We start from the raw sequence: 10,615 nt of genomic DNA, 5'->3' as shown, positions 1-10,615 counted from the left end.
GCTCAGCTTCTCAGACCTCAGGCAAGCTTGAAAGTACTTTCCTCAACCATTTTTTAAAAATATATATTTTATTGCACTTTAGGTTCTGGGGTACATGTGCAGAACGTGCAGGAGTGTTGCGTAGGTACATACTTGACAAGGTGGTTTGCTGCCTCCATCCCCCTGTCACCTATATCTGGCATTTCTCCCCATGTTATCCCTCCCCAACCACCCTACCCCCTGCTGCTGTCCCTCACCTATTCCCCCACAACAGACACCAGTGTGTGATGCTCCCTTCCCTGTGTCCATGTGCTCTTATTGTTCAACACTCACCTATGAGTGAGAATATGTGGTGTTAGATTTTCTTTTCTTGTGTCAGTTTCATCCATGTCCCCGCAAAGGACACAAACTCATCATTTTTTATGGCCGCACAGTATTCCATGGTGTATATGTGCCACATTTTCCTTGTCCAGTCTGTCGTCGATGGGCAGCTGGGTTGGTTCCAGGTATTTGCTATTTATTGTAAACAGTGCCGCAGTGAACATATGTATGCATGTGTCTTTATAATAGAATGATTTATAATCCTTTGGATATATACCCAGTAATGGGATTGCTGGGTCAAATGGAATTTCTATTTCTAGGTTCTTGAGGAATCACCACACTGTCTTCCACAATGGTTGCACTAATTTACACTCCCACCAGCAGTGTAAAAGTGTTCCTATTTCTCCACATCCTCTCCCGCATCTGTTGTCTCCAGATTTTTTAATGATCGCCATTCTAACTGGCGTGAGGTGGTATCTCAATGTAGTTTTCATTTGCATTTCTCTAATGACCAGGGATGATGAGCACTTCTTCGTATGTTCGTCTTTAGACCTAACATGAGTCTGTTGTAGGCAGCATGTATTATAGTATAATAGACATATCATGGCTATACGATTAATGATGCTATAAGGCCCACTGTGATTTGAACTTGCTTTATGTATCTGATTTGAACTTGCTTTATGTATCTGAGCGCTCCTGTATTGGGTACGTATATATTTAGGATAGGTAGCTCTTCTTGTTGCATTGACCCTTTTACCATTATGTAATGCCCTTCTTTGTCTCTTTTGATCTTTGTTGGTTTAAAGTCTGTTTTATCAGAGACTAGGACTGCAGCTCCTGCTTTTTTTCTCTCTCTCTCTCTATTTGCTTTGTAAATCTTCCTCCATCCCTTTATTTTGAGTTTATGTGAGTCCTTGCACATGAGATGGGTTTCCTGGATACAGCACACTGATGGGTTTTGACTTTTTATCCAATTTGCTAGTCTATGTCTTTTGATTGGGGCATTAAGACCATTTACATTTAAGGTTAATATTGTTATGTGTGAATTTTATCATGCCATTTTCATGCTAGCTGGTTGTTTTCCCTGTTAGTTGATGCAGTTTCTTCATTGTGTCGATGCTCTTTACCATTTGGTACCTTTTTGGAGTGGCTGGTACTGGTTGTTCCTTTCCACATTTAGTGCTTCTTTCAGGAGCTCTTGTAAGGCAGGCCTGGTGGTGATGAAGTCTCTCAGCAGTTGCTTGTTTGTAAAGGATTTTATTTCTCCTTCACTTATGAAGCTTAATTTGGCTGGATATGAGATTCTAGGTTAAAAGTTCTTTTCTATAAGGATGTTGAATATTGGCCCCCACTCTCTTCTGGCTTGTAGGGTTTCTGCCAAGAGATCCACTGTGAGTCCAATGGGCTTCCCTTTGTGGGTAACGTGATCTTTCTCTCTGGCTGCCCTTAGCATTTTTTCCGTCATTTCAACCCTGTTGAATCTGACAATTATGTGCCTTGGGGTGGCTCTTCTTGAGGAATATCTTTGTGGTGTTCTCTGTATTTCCTGGACTTTAATGTTGGCCTGCCTTGCTAGGTTGGGGAAGTTTTCCTGGATAGTATCCTGAAGAGTGCTTTCCAGCTTGGATTCATTCTCTCTGTCATATTCAGGTACACCTATGAAATGTAGCTTTGGTCATTGCACATAATCCCATATTCCTTGGAGGCTTTGTTCATTTCTTTTTACTCTTTTTTTCTCTATTCTTGCCTTCTCACTTTATTTCATTGAGCTGATCTTCATTCTCTGATATCCTTTCTTCTGCTTGTTTGATTCGGCTATTGAAACTTGTGTATGCTTTGTGAAGCTCTCATGTTTTTTTCAGCTTCATCAATTCATTTTTATTCTTCTCTATTCTTGTTAGCATTTTGTCAAACCTTTTTTCAAGGTTCTTAGTTTCTTTGTATTGGGTTAGAACATGTTCTTTTAGCTCAGAGAAGTTTGTTATTACCCACCTTCTGAAGGCTGTTTCTGTCAATTCATCAGACTCATTCTCCATCTAGCTTTGTTCCCTTGCTGGTGAGGAGTTGTGATCTCTTGGAGGAAAAGAGGCTTTCTGGTTTTGGGTGCTTTCATCCTTTTTGCACTGGTTTCTTCCCATCTTTGTGGATTTATCTACCTGTGCTCTTCGTAGTTGGTGACTTTCAGGTGGGGTCTCTGAGTGGATGTCCTTTTAGTTGATGTTGAGGTATTTCTTTCTGTTTTTTTTAGTTTTCCTTCTAATGGGCCCCTCCGCTGTAGGACTGCTGGAAGTCCACTGCAGACTCTGCTTGCTTGGGGATCACCTGCAGTGGCTGCAGAACAGTAAGGGTTGCTTCCAATTTCTTTTTCTGTTATCTTCATCCCAGAAGGATACGTGCCAGATGTGAGCTTGAGTTTTCCTTTATGAGGTGTCTCTTTGGATATACAGGAGTCAGGGAGCTGCTTGAGGAGACAGTCTGTCCCTTATAGGAGCTCAAATGCTGTGCTGGGAGCTCCATTGTTCCATTCAGAGCTGCTGAGCAGGTATGTCTAAGTCTGCTGCAGCAGAACTCATAACCACCTTTTTTTCCCCAGGTGCTCTATCCTGAGAAGGTGGGGCTTTATTTAGAAGTTCCTGGTGTGCTGCTTCCTTTTTTCAGAGATGCCCTGCCCAGCAAGGAGGTAGCCTAGTCACAGTCTACCATCAGAGGCGTTGCCGCGCTGCTATGGGCTCTGCCCAGCTGCTGTGTGAACTTCCTTGAGGTTTTGTTTATAGAGATATAGTTTGAATTGCCTCAGTAATGGCAGTCTGCCTAGGTAATGGCGGACTGCCTCAGTAATGGCGGACTGCCTCAGTAATGGCTGACGCCCTTCCCCCCGCAGAGCTGGACCGTTCTGGGTCCAGCAGTGCTTGCTGCGAAACTCTCAGTCCTGAGCATTTCAGATTGCTGGTCTTTGTGGGGGAGGGAACCCCCGAGCCAGATCACCTGGCTCCCAGTTTCAGACACCTTTTTATGAGTTGAATGGGTGGCTCTGTCTCCCAGGCGTTCCAGGTGCCAGTTGAAATGGCTGCCCAGATTTGCGTATGGGTTTTTGTGTGGAGACCCACTGCGCTGGCTGAAACAGCCGTGCTCGAAACTCATGGCACTTTTCAGCCTGGTAATCTCCTGGTCTGTGGGCAGTGAAAACTTGTGTGGAAATGCTGCGATCATAAGCCCTCTGCTTTGTTCTTGTGGGAACTGGACTCCAGAGCTGTTCCGATTTGGCCATCTTGGATCTTCTCTCAGAATTCACTTCTTCATTGAGCACAACCTCACCCAGCACCTCCAGGGCACCGTGCATTATCATGAGGCAGGGTCAGAGCGGGCAGCTGCACACACCAGGCCTTGACCTTGACCTTCTGGATCAGCAAGGGGAGGGAAAACAGACAGGAACAAAATTCCTTCTGAAGGCATGGGGCACTGTGAAGAAAGTAAAAGGGAATGACAAGGAAGGAGGACATGCCAAGAGGGACGGTCACAGAAGACTTCTCTGAGAGGCAACATTGGAACTGAGACACAAAAGGTCCAAAGAAGAAGACGCCCCAAACCCTGGGAACAGAGAAACCCAGGAAGAGGCACCGCCAGGGCAGGGCCTGAATTCAGAAGGAAGCTGGACATGCAGAAGCTCCGAGAAATGGCCAGGGCAGATTCACAAGAGTGGCCAAGAGGGGAAGGATGGGTTCAATATTCAGTAAGTGTCAGAATCAAGTAAGGCAACGAGATAAGGGAAGGAAACACATCATGGGTCGATATGGACCCTTGTAAATCAGAAAGACACAGACAGGAGCAGAAGAGGTGTGAGGATGGAGCACAGAAAGATGAGACAGGCCAGGGCAGATCCTGTGTGGGTACTAATGGCAGGAAGACAGGAAGAGATGGGCAGAGCCATATTGCATGTGGATACGAATGACAGAAAGACAGTAAGCTATGGGCAGAGGCAGATCATGTGTGGGTATGAATGTCAGGAAGACAGACATGGGCAGAGCAAACCTTGTGTTGGTGTGAGTGTCAGTAATACAATAAGGCATAGGCCAGGTGCAGTGGCTCATGCCTGTAATCCCAGCACTTTGGAAGGATGAGGAGGGCAGATCACTTGAGGTCAGGAGTTTGACACCAGCCTGCAACATGGCAAAACCCCATCCCTGCTAAAAATACAAAAATTAGCCGAGTGCGGTGGTGCCTGCATGTAGTCCCAGCTACTCAGGAGGCTGAGACAGGAGAATTGCTTGAACACAGGAAGCAGAGGTTGCAGTGAGCCGAGATCCCACCACTGCACTCCGGCCTGGTTGACAAAGCAAGACCCTGACTAAAAGAAAAAGAAATTTCAATGCCGTTTGTTCATGTGACTTTAGCAATCTTTTGAAACAAAGACAGCTTTTAAAATTATTGGTAAACCAGGTGTGGTGGCTCATGCCTGTGATCCCAACACTTTGAGAGGCAGAGGCAGGCAGATCATTTGAGGTCAGGAGTTTAAGACCAGCCTGACCAATATGGTGAAACCTCATCTCTACTAAAAATAGAAAAAAATTAACTGGGTGTGGTGGTGCACCCCTGTAATCCCAGCTCCTTAGGAGGCTGAGGCTGGAGGATTGCTTGAACACAGGAGGTGGAGGTTGCAGTGAGCCGAGATAAAAAAAATTAAAGTTACTAAGAGTTAACAGTGTAATATGTAATTGAGACTACTGGAAAAACAGTTTTACATACAAGGTATGTAAACAAACTATAGTATTTCTTTGATAAAAGATTAGAAGGTGGCGTGGGAATATGGCCTTTATTAAAGGGAATGTCATTTTGCCTGGTTCAGAGAGTTTGAAAGATTGTCTAAACCTAAAAGAGTCACAAGACAAAACTGAAGGTTTAAGCAAGGTGAAAAGGATGTGAGATGCAGCAGCTGGCAAACCCACTCTCATGACTCCTCCCTGAGGATGCTATTGACACAGGCGGGACTGGAGAGGGGTAGAGTGGCAAAAAGAGGACAGGAAAAGACTCAGGGACAATGAGCAGGAGATGGCCGTGGCTTGGAGGTAAAGACATTAGCTGACGGTTGGATATACAGGCCAGGAACACAAAGGAGAAAGTTCCGGAAAGAAGCTTTGCCTAGAAAGGTGGTGGTAGTGATTGATTTTGTTGTTAGTGCCTCAGAGGGTCTCATCAACTTCCAACTTTATGCCCCAGACCATAGCCTGTACTGTGCTTTCTGTCATTCAGAGGGTTCTTGGTAGCATAGTAGGTACCCAATTTTGTAAATGTTCTACGGAGTCCTGAAAAGGCTATGCTCCCTGTTTGAATTTGATGTCTATTAATAATGCCTTTACAATGATATCAATATCTGCCATTTAATTTTGCATACATCTGTCAAAGACTGAGAACAAAGTCTTTCATTCCTGTGCCTTTCTATTTAATTATCCACAAGGTCCATCTGGTTCTGGTTTCTACTTTTGATTACGTGTAATTGATCATACACAAGTTCATGATCTGCACTTGAACCTCTTACCAGGTAGCCAGCCCTGAGGCATTGACTGCTTTTTCCTCTAATTCTCCCTCGCCTGGATCAGTATTATTACGGTGGCACTTCCTGTTTCCTTGCTGATCGGTTTCTGTCCAGTCCTTTATTTATGGTGGTCTCCCTATATTGCCGAGGCTGGTCTTGAACTCCTGAACTCAAGCAACGCTCCCACTTCAGCCTACCCGGTAGCTGGGACGACAGCAGGCACCACCATGCTCGGCTCACCCCTTTATTCTCATGTTTAAGGGAAATGATGAGACAGGTAAAAGCATATAATCGTTTAAAAACATCAATCCTGGAATATTTTTAACGTGGGCGTTTAATCTGTTTCTATGTAATGTCATTACATTAAGTTGGTCTTCTGACATATGATTTTCCTTGTTTTGGCTGTTTCTGCTGCCTGATAACTGGCAATGTTTTATTTCCTTTTGTCTTCCACCGTGATTTGCACGTGATATAGCCTGTGTTCTTGAAATTGAACAATTATTGTAACAGCAATATACTTACTGCAGGGAAAGCAGAGTGAAGGTAAGCAAAGTGAAGAGAACATGGCCAGAATCCCAGCTGTCCCTCCATACACGCTATAAACAGGTTCATGTGTATCTTCCAAACGTCTTCTAAACGTGTAAACACATCTGGGTATAAATTCACAGTGAGATCCCCTAGAGAAGAAATGCTGCAAATCTGCCTGTGACCTGCTTTGATCAACATATCGTGTATCTTTCCATGTGAATAACTTTCCCCTGTGTCACTTTTTCATGACTGCATGGGTGTAACAGAATTTCAACAGTTCCCCCGTTGTGGACTGGTTTATGAGCTGTCGTTTCTTTTCTTTTCTTTTTTCTTTTTGAAACAGTCTCACTCGGTCACCAGGCACCAGGCTGGAGTGCAGTGGTGCGACCTCGGCTCACTGCAACCTCTGCCTCCCGGGTTCAAGCAATTCTCCTGCCTCAGCCTCCCAAGTAGCTGGGACTACAGGTATGCGCCACCACGCCCAGCTAACTTTTTTGTATCTTTAGTAGATACGGGGTTCCACCATGTTGGCCAGGATGGTCTCGATCTCTTGACCTCGTGATCCACCCGCCTCGGCCTCCCAAAGTGCTGAGATTACAGGCGTCAGCCTCCGCGCCAGGCCTATGAGCTGTCATTTCTAACAATGTTGTGATAAACAGGCTTGCTAATACCTTGCTCTTTGAGCACGTGGCTACGTCTGCAGGATACACTGGAAGTAGAGAAATTACTAAGTCAATAGGTGTGTGCCTTTTTCAGGCTTTTTCTGTGTGATGCCTAACTGCCTTCTGGATATGCTACACCAAATTTGCGTACCATTAGCATGAGTATTTGACATTGGTTTGACTTTTGCTAAATTTTTTTTCAACTTTTAGATTCAGGGAGTCCACGTGCAGGTTTGTTACCTGGGTATATTATGTGACACTGAGGCTTGGGGTACGAATGATCCTGTAACCCAGGTAGTGAGCATATCACTCAACAGTGAGTGTTTCAACTGTTGCTCTCCTCCCTCCCTCCCTCGCGCATCTAGTAGTCCTCACTTTCTTACTGATACCATCTTTATGTCCATCAGTACCCAATATTTATCTCCCACTTGTGAGAACATGCAGTATTTGGTTTTCTGTTCCTACATTAATTCACTTAGGATTATGGCCTCCATGACTTTGCTAAATTTACAAGAGGTGGAGAATCACACACACCCTGTTTTACTTCGTGTTTCTTTAATCACTGGTGAAGGTCAATATTTTTCATGTGTGGTATCAGCCCACAAGTTGACCTGCAGTGGTCCCTGCCCCCTGATAGCCCCGTTCTTGTGTAATCAACCCCACAGTGAATCAGGGATGGTCTGTGGGGCAACAGAACATCACAGAAGTCGTCATGTGTCTCTTACGACCCTAAGCTACAAAAGACAGTATTTGCTTCCTATAATTCACATGTTCCTTGTTGCTGAACCTGTGCTCGGTTTTGTGAAAGGTCCGCAGATACCTCTGCCTCTCTCCTGGATCACTTCTGCCTCCCATCCGCTGGAGTCTTGGGAGCCTTTTACTGGAGGGAATAGATAGCTGGGGTGGGCAGCTCCATGAGAACGGAGGCCTTCTGCCAACAGCCACAGAAGAGCCGAGGGCTCCAGTCAATGTGTGTGGATGACCAACCATCCCGGGACCGTGGGGTGAGCTGGGGCACAAGCCTCTCAGTGCTACCTCCAGGGACGAGTTATAGTCATCCCACATGTGAGTGAGCCACCTGGGAAGCAGAGCCCCATCCTAGTCAAGCCTTGAGATGACTGCAGTTCCGGCCAACAGCACGTGTATGACCTTTAAGACCCTGGGGCAGAATCACGTGACTGAGCAGTGCCCAGATTTCTGATCATCAGACCCTGCATGAAATCATGAGTGTTTGTTGTTTTAGGCTACTAAGTTTGCGGGTAATTTTGTTCCACACAAATAATACATTATGTTTTTAAAACACTTTATAAGGATTTAATATGTGATAACGGTATTTATCACATGACTTTACCCATTGGGAAAAGATGGGTTATTCAGTAAATGATGTAGGAACAATTGGTTTAACCTGGGGTAAAAGATAAAGGTTTTCAATCAAATCATCGTCAGATGTACTGAGGACACTTGAACAGAAAGTAACACACCTACTAGAAGAGGGGCAGGTGTGTCTTGACAGAAGCTCGCTACTGCTCAGGGTCTTTGGCCTTCAACATACACCTCCCTTGACCCATGTCCATCATGCTTCAGGTCTTGGTGGAAACAACGCCTTCTCCACAAGCCCTGCACAATCTTCTCAGCCAGGTAGAGGCTGCCTGGTGGATCTCTCATGGCTATGCCACCTGCCGCATTTTGCCACCACACCTGGCTAATTTTTGTATTTTTAGTAGAGACTGGGTTTCACCATGTTGGCCAAGCTGGTCTAGAATTCCTGACCTCAAGTGATCTGCCCGCCTCAGTCTCCCAAAGTGCTGGGATTATAGGCGTGAGCCACCACGGCTGGCCCAGTTTGCATATTATAATCAATGGTGAGTGACAGTTTAATAGGTTGCATTTTCCCTCATTATTTGGTAAACAGTGGTGCATCTTACAATCAAAAGGGTCTTAGATTTGATGAAATACACTCGTGTTTAAACTAGATAATATATAGGCCACTTATTGTGAAAGTTTTACTCTTCTTTCTGAAGAGTGGGCCACCTCTACAGGACAGATACGTTGAAGAAGATGGACAAGTCCAAGTCTGGCTGGGAACACATGAGCCATTCTAAATCTTCAGAATGGAAGTGGTTTAATACAGAATCAGAAGCTTATATGGCTGCTGGAAGGCGGAGGCTAAGGTGAGGAAGTTTCTAGAAATCCAGGAGTGCAAGAGTTGCAGGGAAGCTCCCCTGCCCGCAGGGGTGGTCTCAGCTGCCTGCACAAGTGAAGTAGGTGAGCTTCAAGACGATATCCAGAGGCTGCTGGCAAACCCCACATCTGCCTTTTGCTCATGCTCAAAAGCCTGTCCCATGCAGTCACCAGAAGGAAACAGCTTCTAATCACCTTCCTCCTTCCAAAATCAGGACACAGCCCCTCTTGCGGCAGAATGCTAAGAACCCACGTCTACCGGCAAAGGAGTGCGGCAAGTGTCGCGTTCAGGTTTTATGTCTCTAAGGACAGGGAGGAACCGAGAAGGGCTGGGATGGTGGCAAGTACCAACAATGTCCAGCACTTTAGAACACATCAGTGAATCTGTACGTTAATGCAGAAAAGCCTAATCTCTCTCTTCTTACATGAATATAAAAGGAAAGTTTAAGATACAGGTCCCGCTCCCAATGGACTCACTTCTGCCCCCATGGAAAATGTGCAACCACCTCACCCTTGACATCAGTGCACTTGAGCCTCCGAGGCCAGCCAAAGCCAGGTGGAGGAGTGAGGCCAAAGGAGGAGCGGGGCTTGGCAAGGCCAAAACCCTGCCCTGGCTGCCCTGTTGTCCCTGAGAGATTATTTCCAGAAATGAATGTGCTTAAGGGCTTTGGTTCTATGGCAGAAGAACAGGGCACATCACTTACGGGCACTTGGTGCTGACTCATATGTACTGTCATAAGCACCCTGATGTCCTCCTTTTCATGAATGCTGGTTTATCTGTTATGTTCTAGGCAGCCCGAGGGGAGGAGCTAGGTCCCTTATTTCTTAAAGATCTCCCCTCAATGCTGATACCAACCGTAAAGCCAGAAAGATGATCCCACAACACTAGAGTTGCCTCAATTAGAGCAAGGGGAGTGGCCAAGCTCCACTTGAGCACGTGCTAACTATGGAGTGTGGCTCTCAAGGTTCAGTCGCATCAACCTGCTGACAAAATAGGGCAAACAGCCAAGAGAGAGGAAGGACTGTCCACATATTGCAATGGTGGGCTCTCACTTGCATGCCCTCTCAAACCTAGAGCTTTCCCACATTGCCTGGATCAGCCTCAGGGCGCTTCGTGAGCAAGCCCCAGCATCAAGCCATAGCCCCAGAAATTTTAACCTACTTCCTTTACTCAGCCAAGTGCAAGGACAATCCCTCCTGCAGCTTGAAAAAGCAGTGCTTTTCCTCACAATTACATTGTCACTACTCACAGTATTTACTTTTGAATATTACAGAAGGGCATGGTGTTTCTATGTCTACAGAGGGGGGCCTTGGTTTAAAGGTTTGGGAATTCCCACTCTAGAACATGTACTGTAAGACATTTCAACAATGAGAAATCACAGACGAAAGGCCAAAGCAAATTCTAGGTGTGCCT

Source organism: Callithrix jacchus, chromosome X (assembly GCF_049354715.1).
Source record: "Callithrix jacchus isolate 240 chromosome X, calJac240_pri, whole genome shotgun sequence".
Lineage (NCBI taxonomy): Eukaryota > Metazoa > Chordata > Mammalia > Primates > Cebidae > Callithrix > Callithrix jacchus.
The sequence above is the reverse complement of the archived record's forward strand: the minus strand, read 5'-3'. Positions refer to the sequence as shown.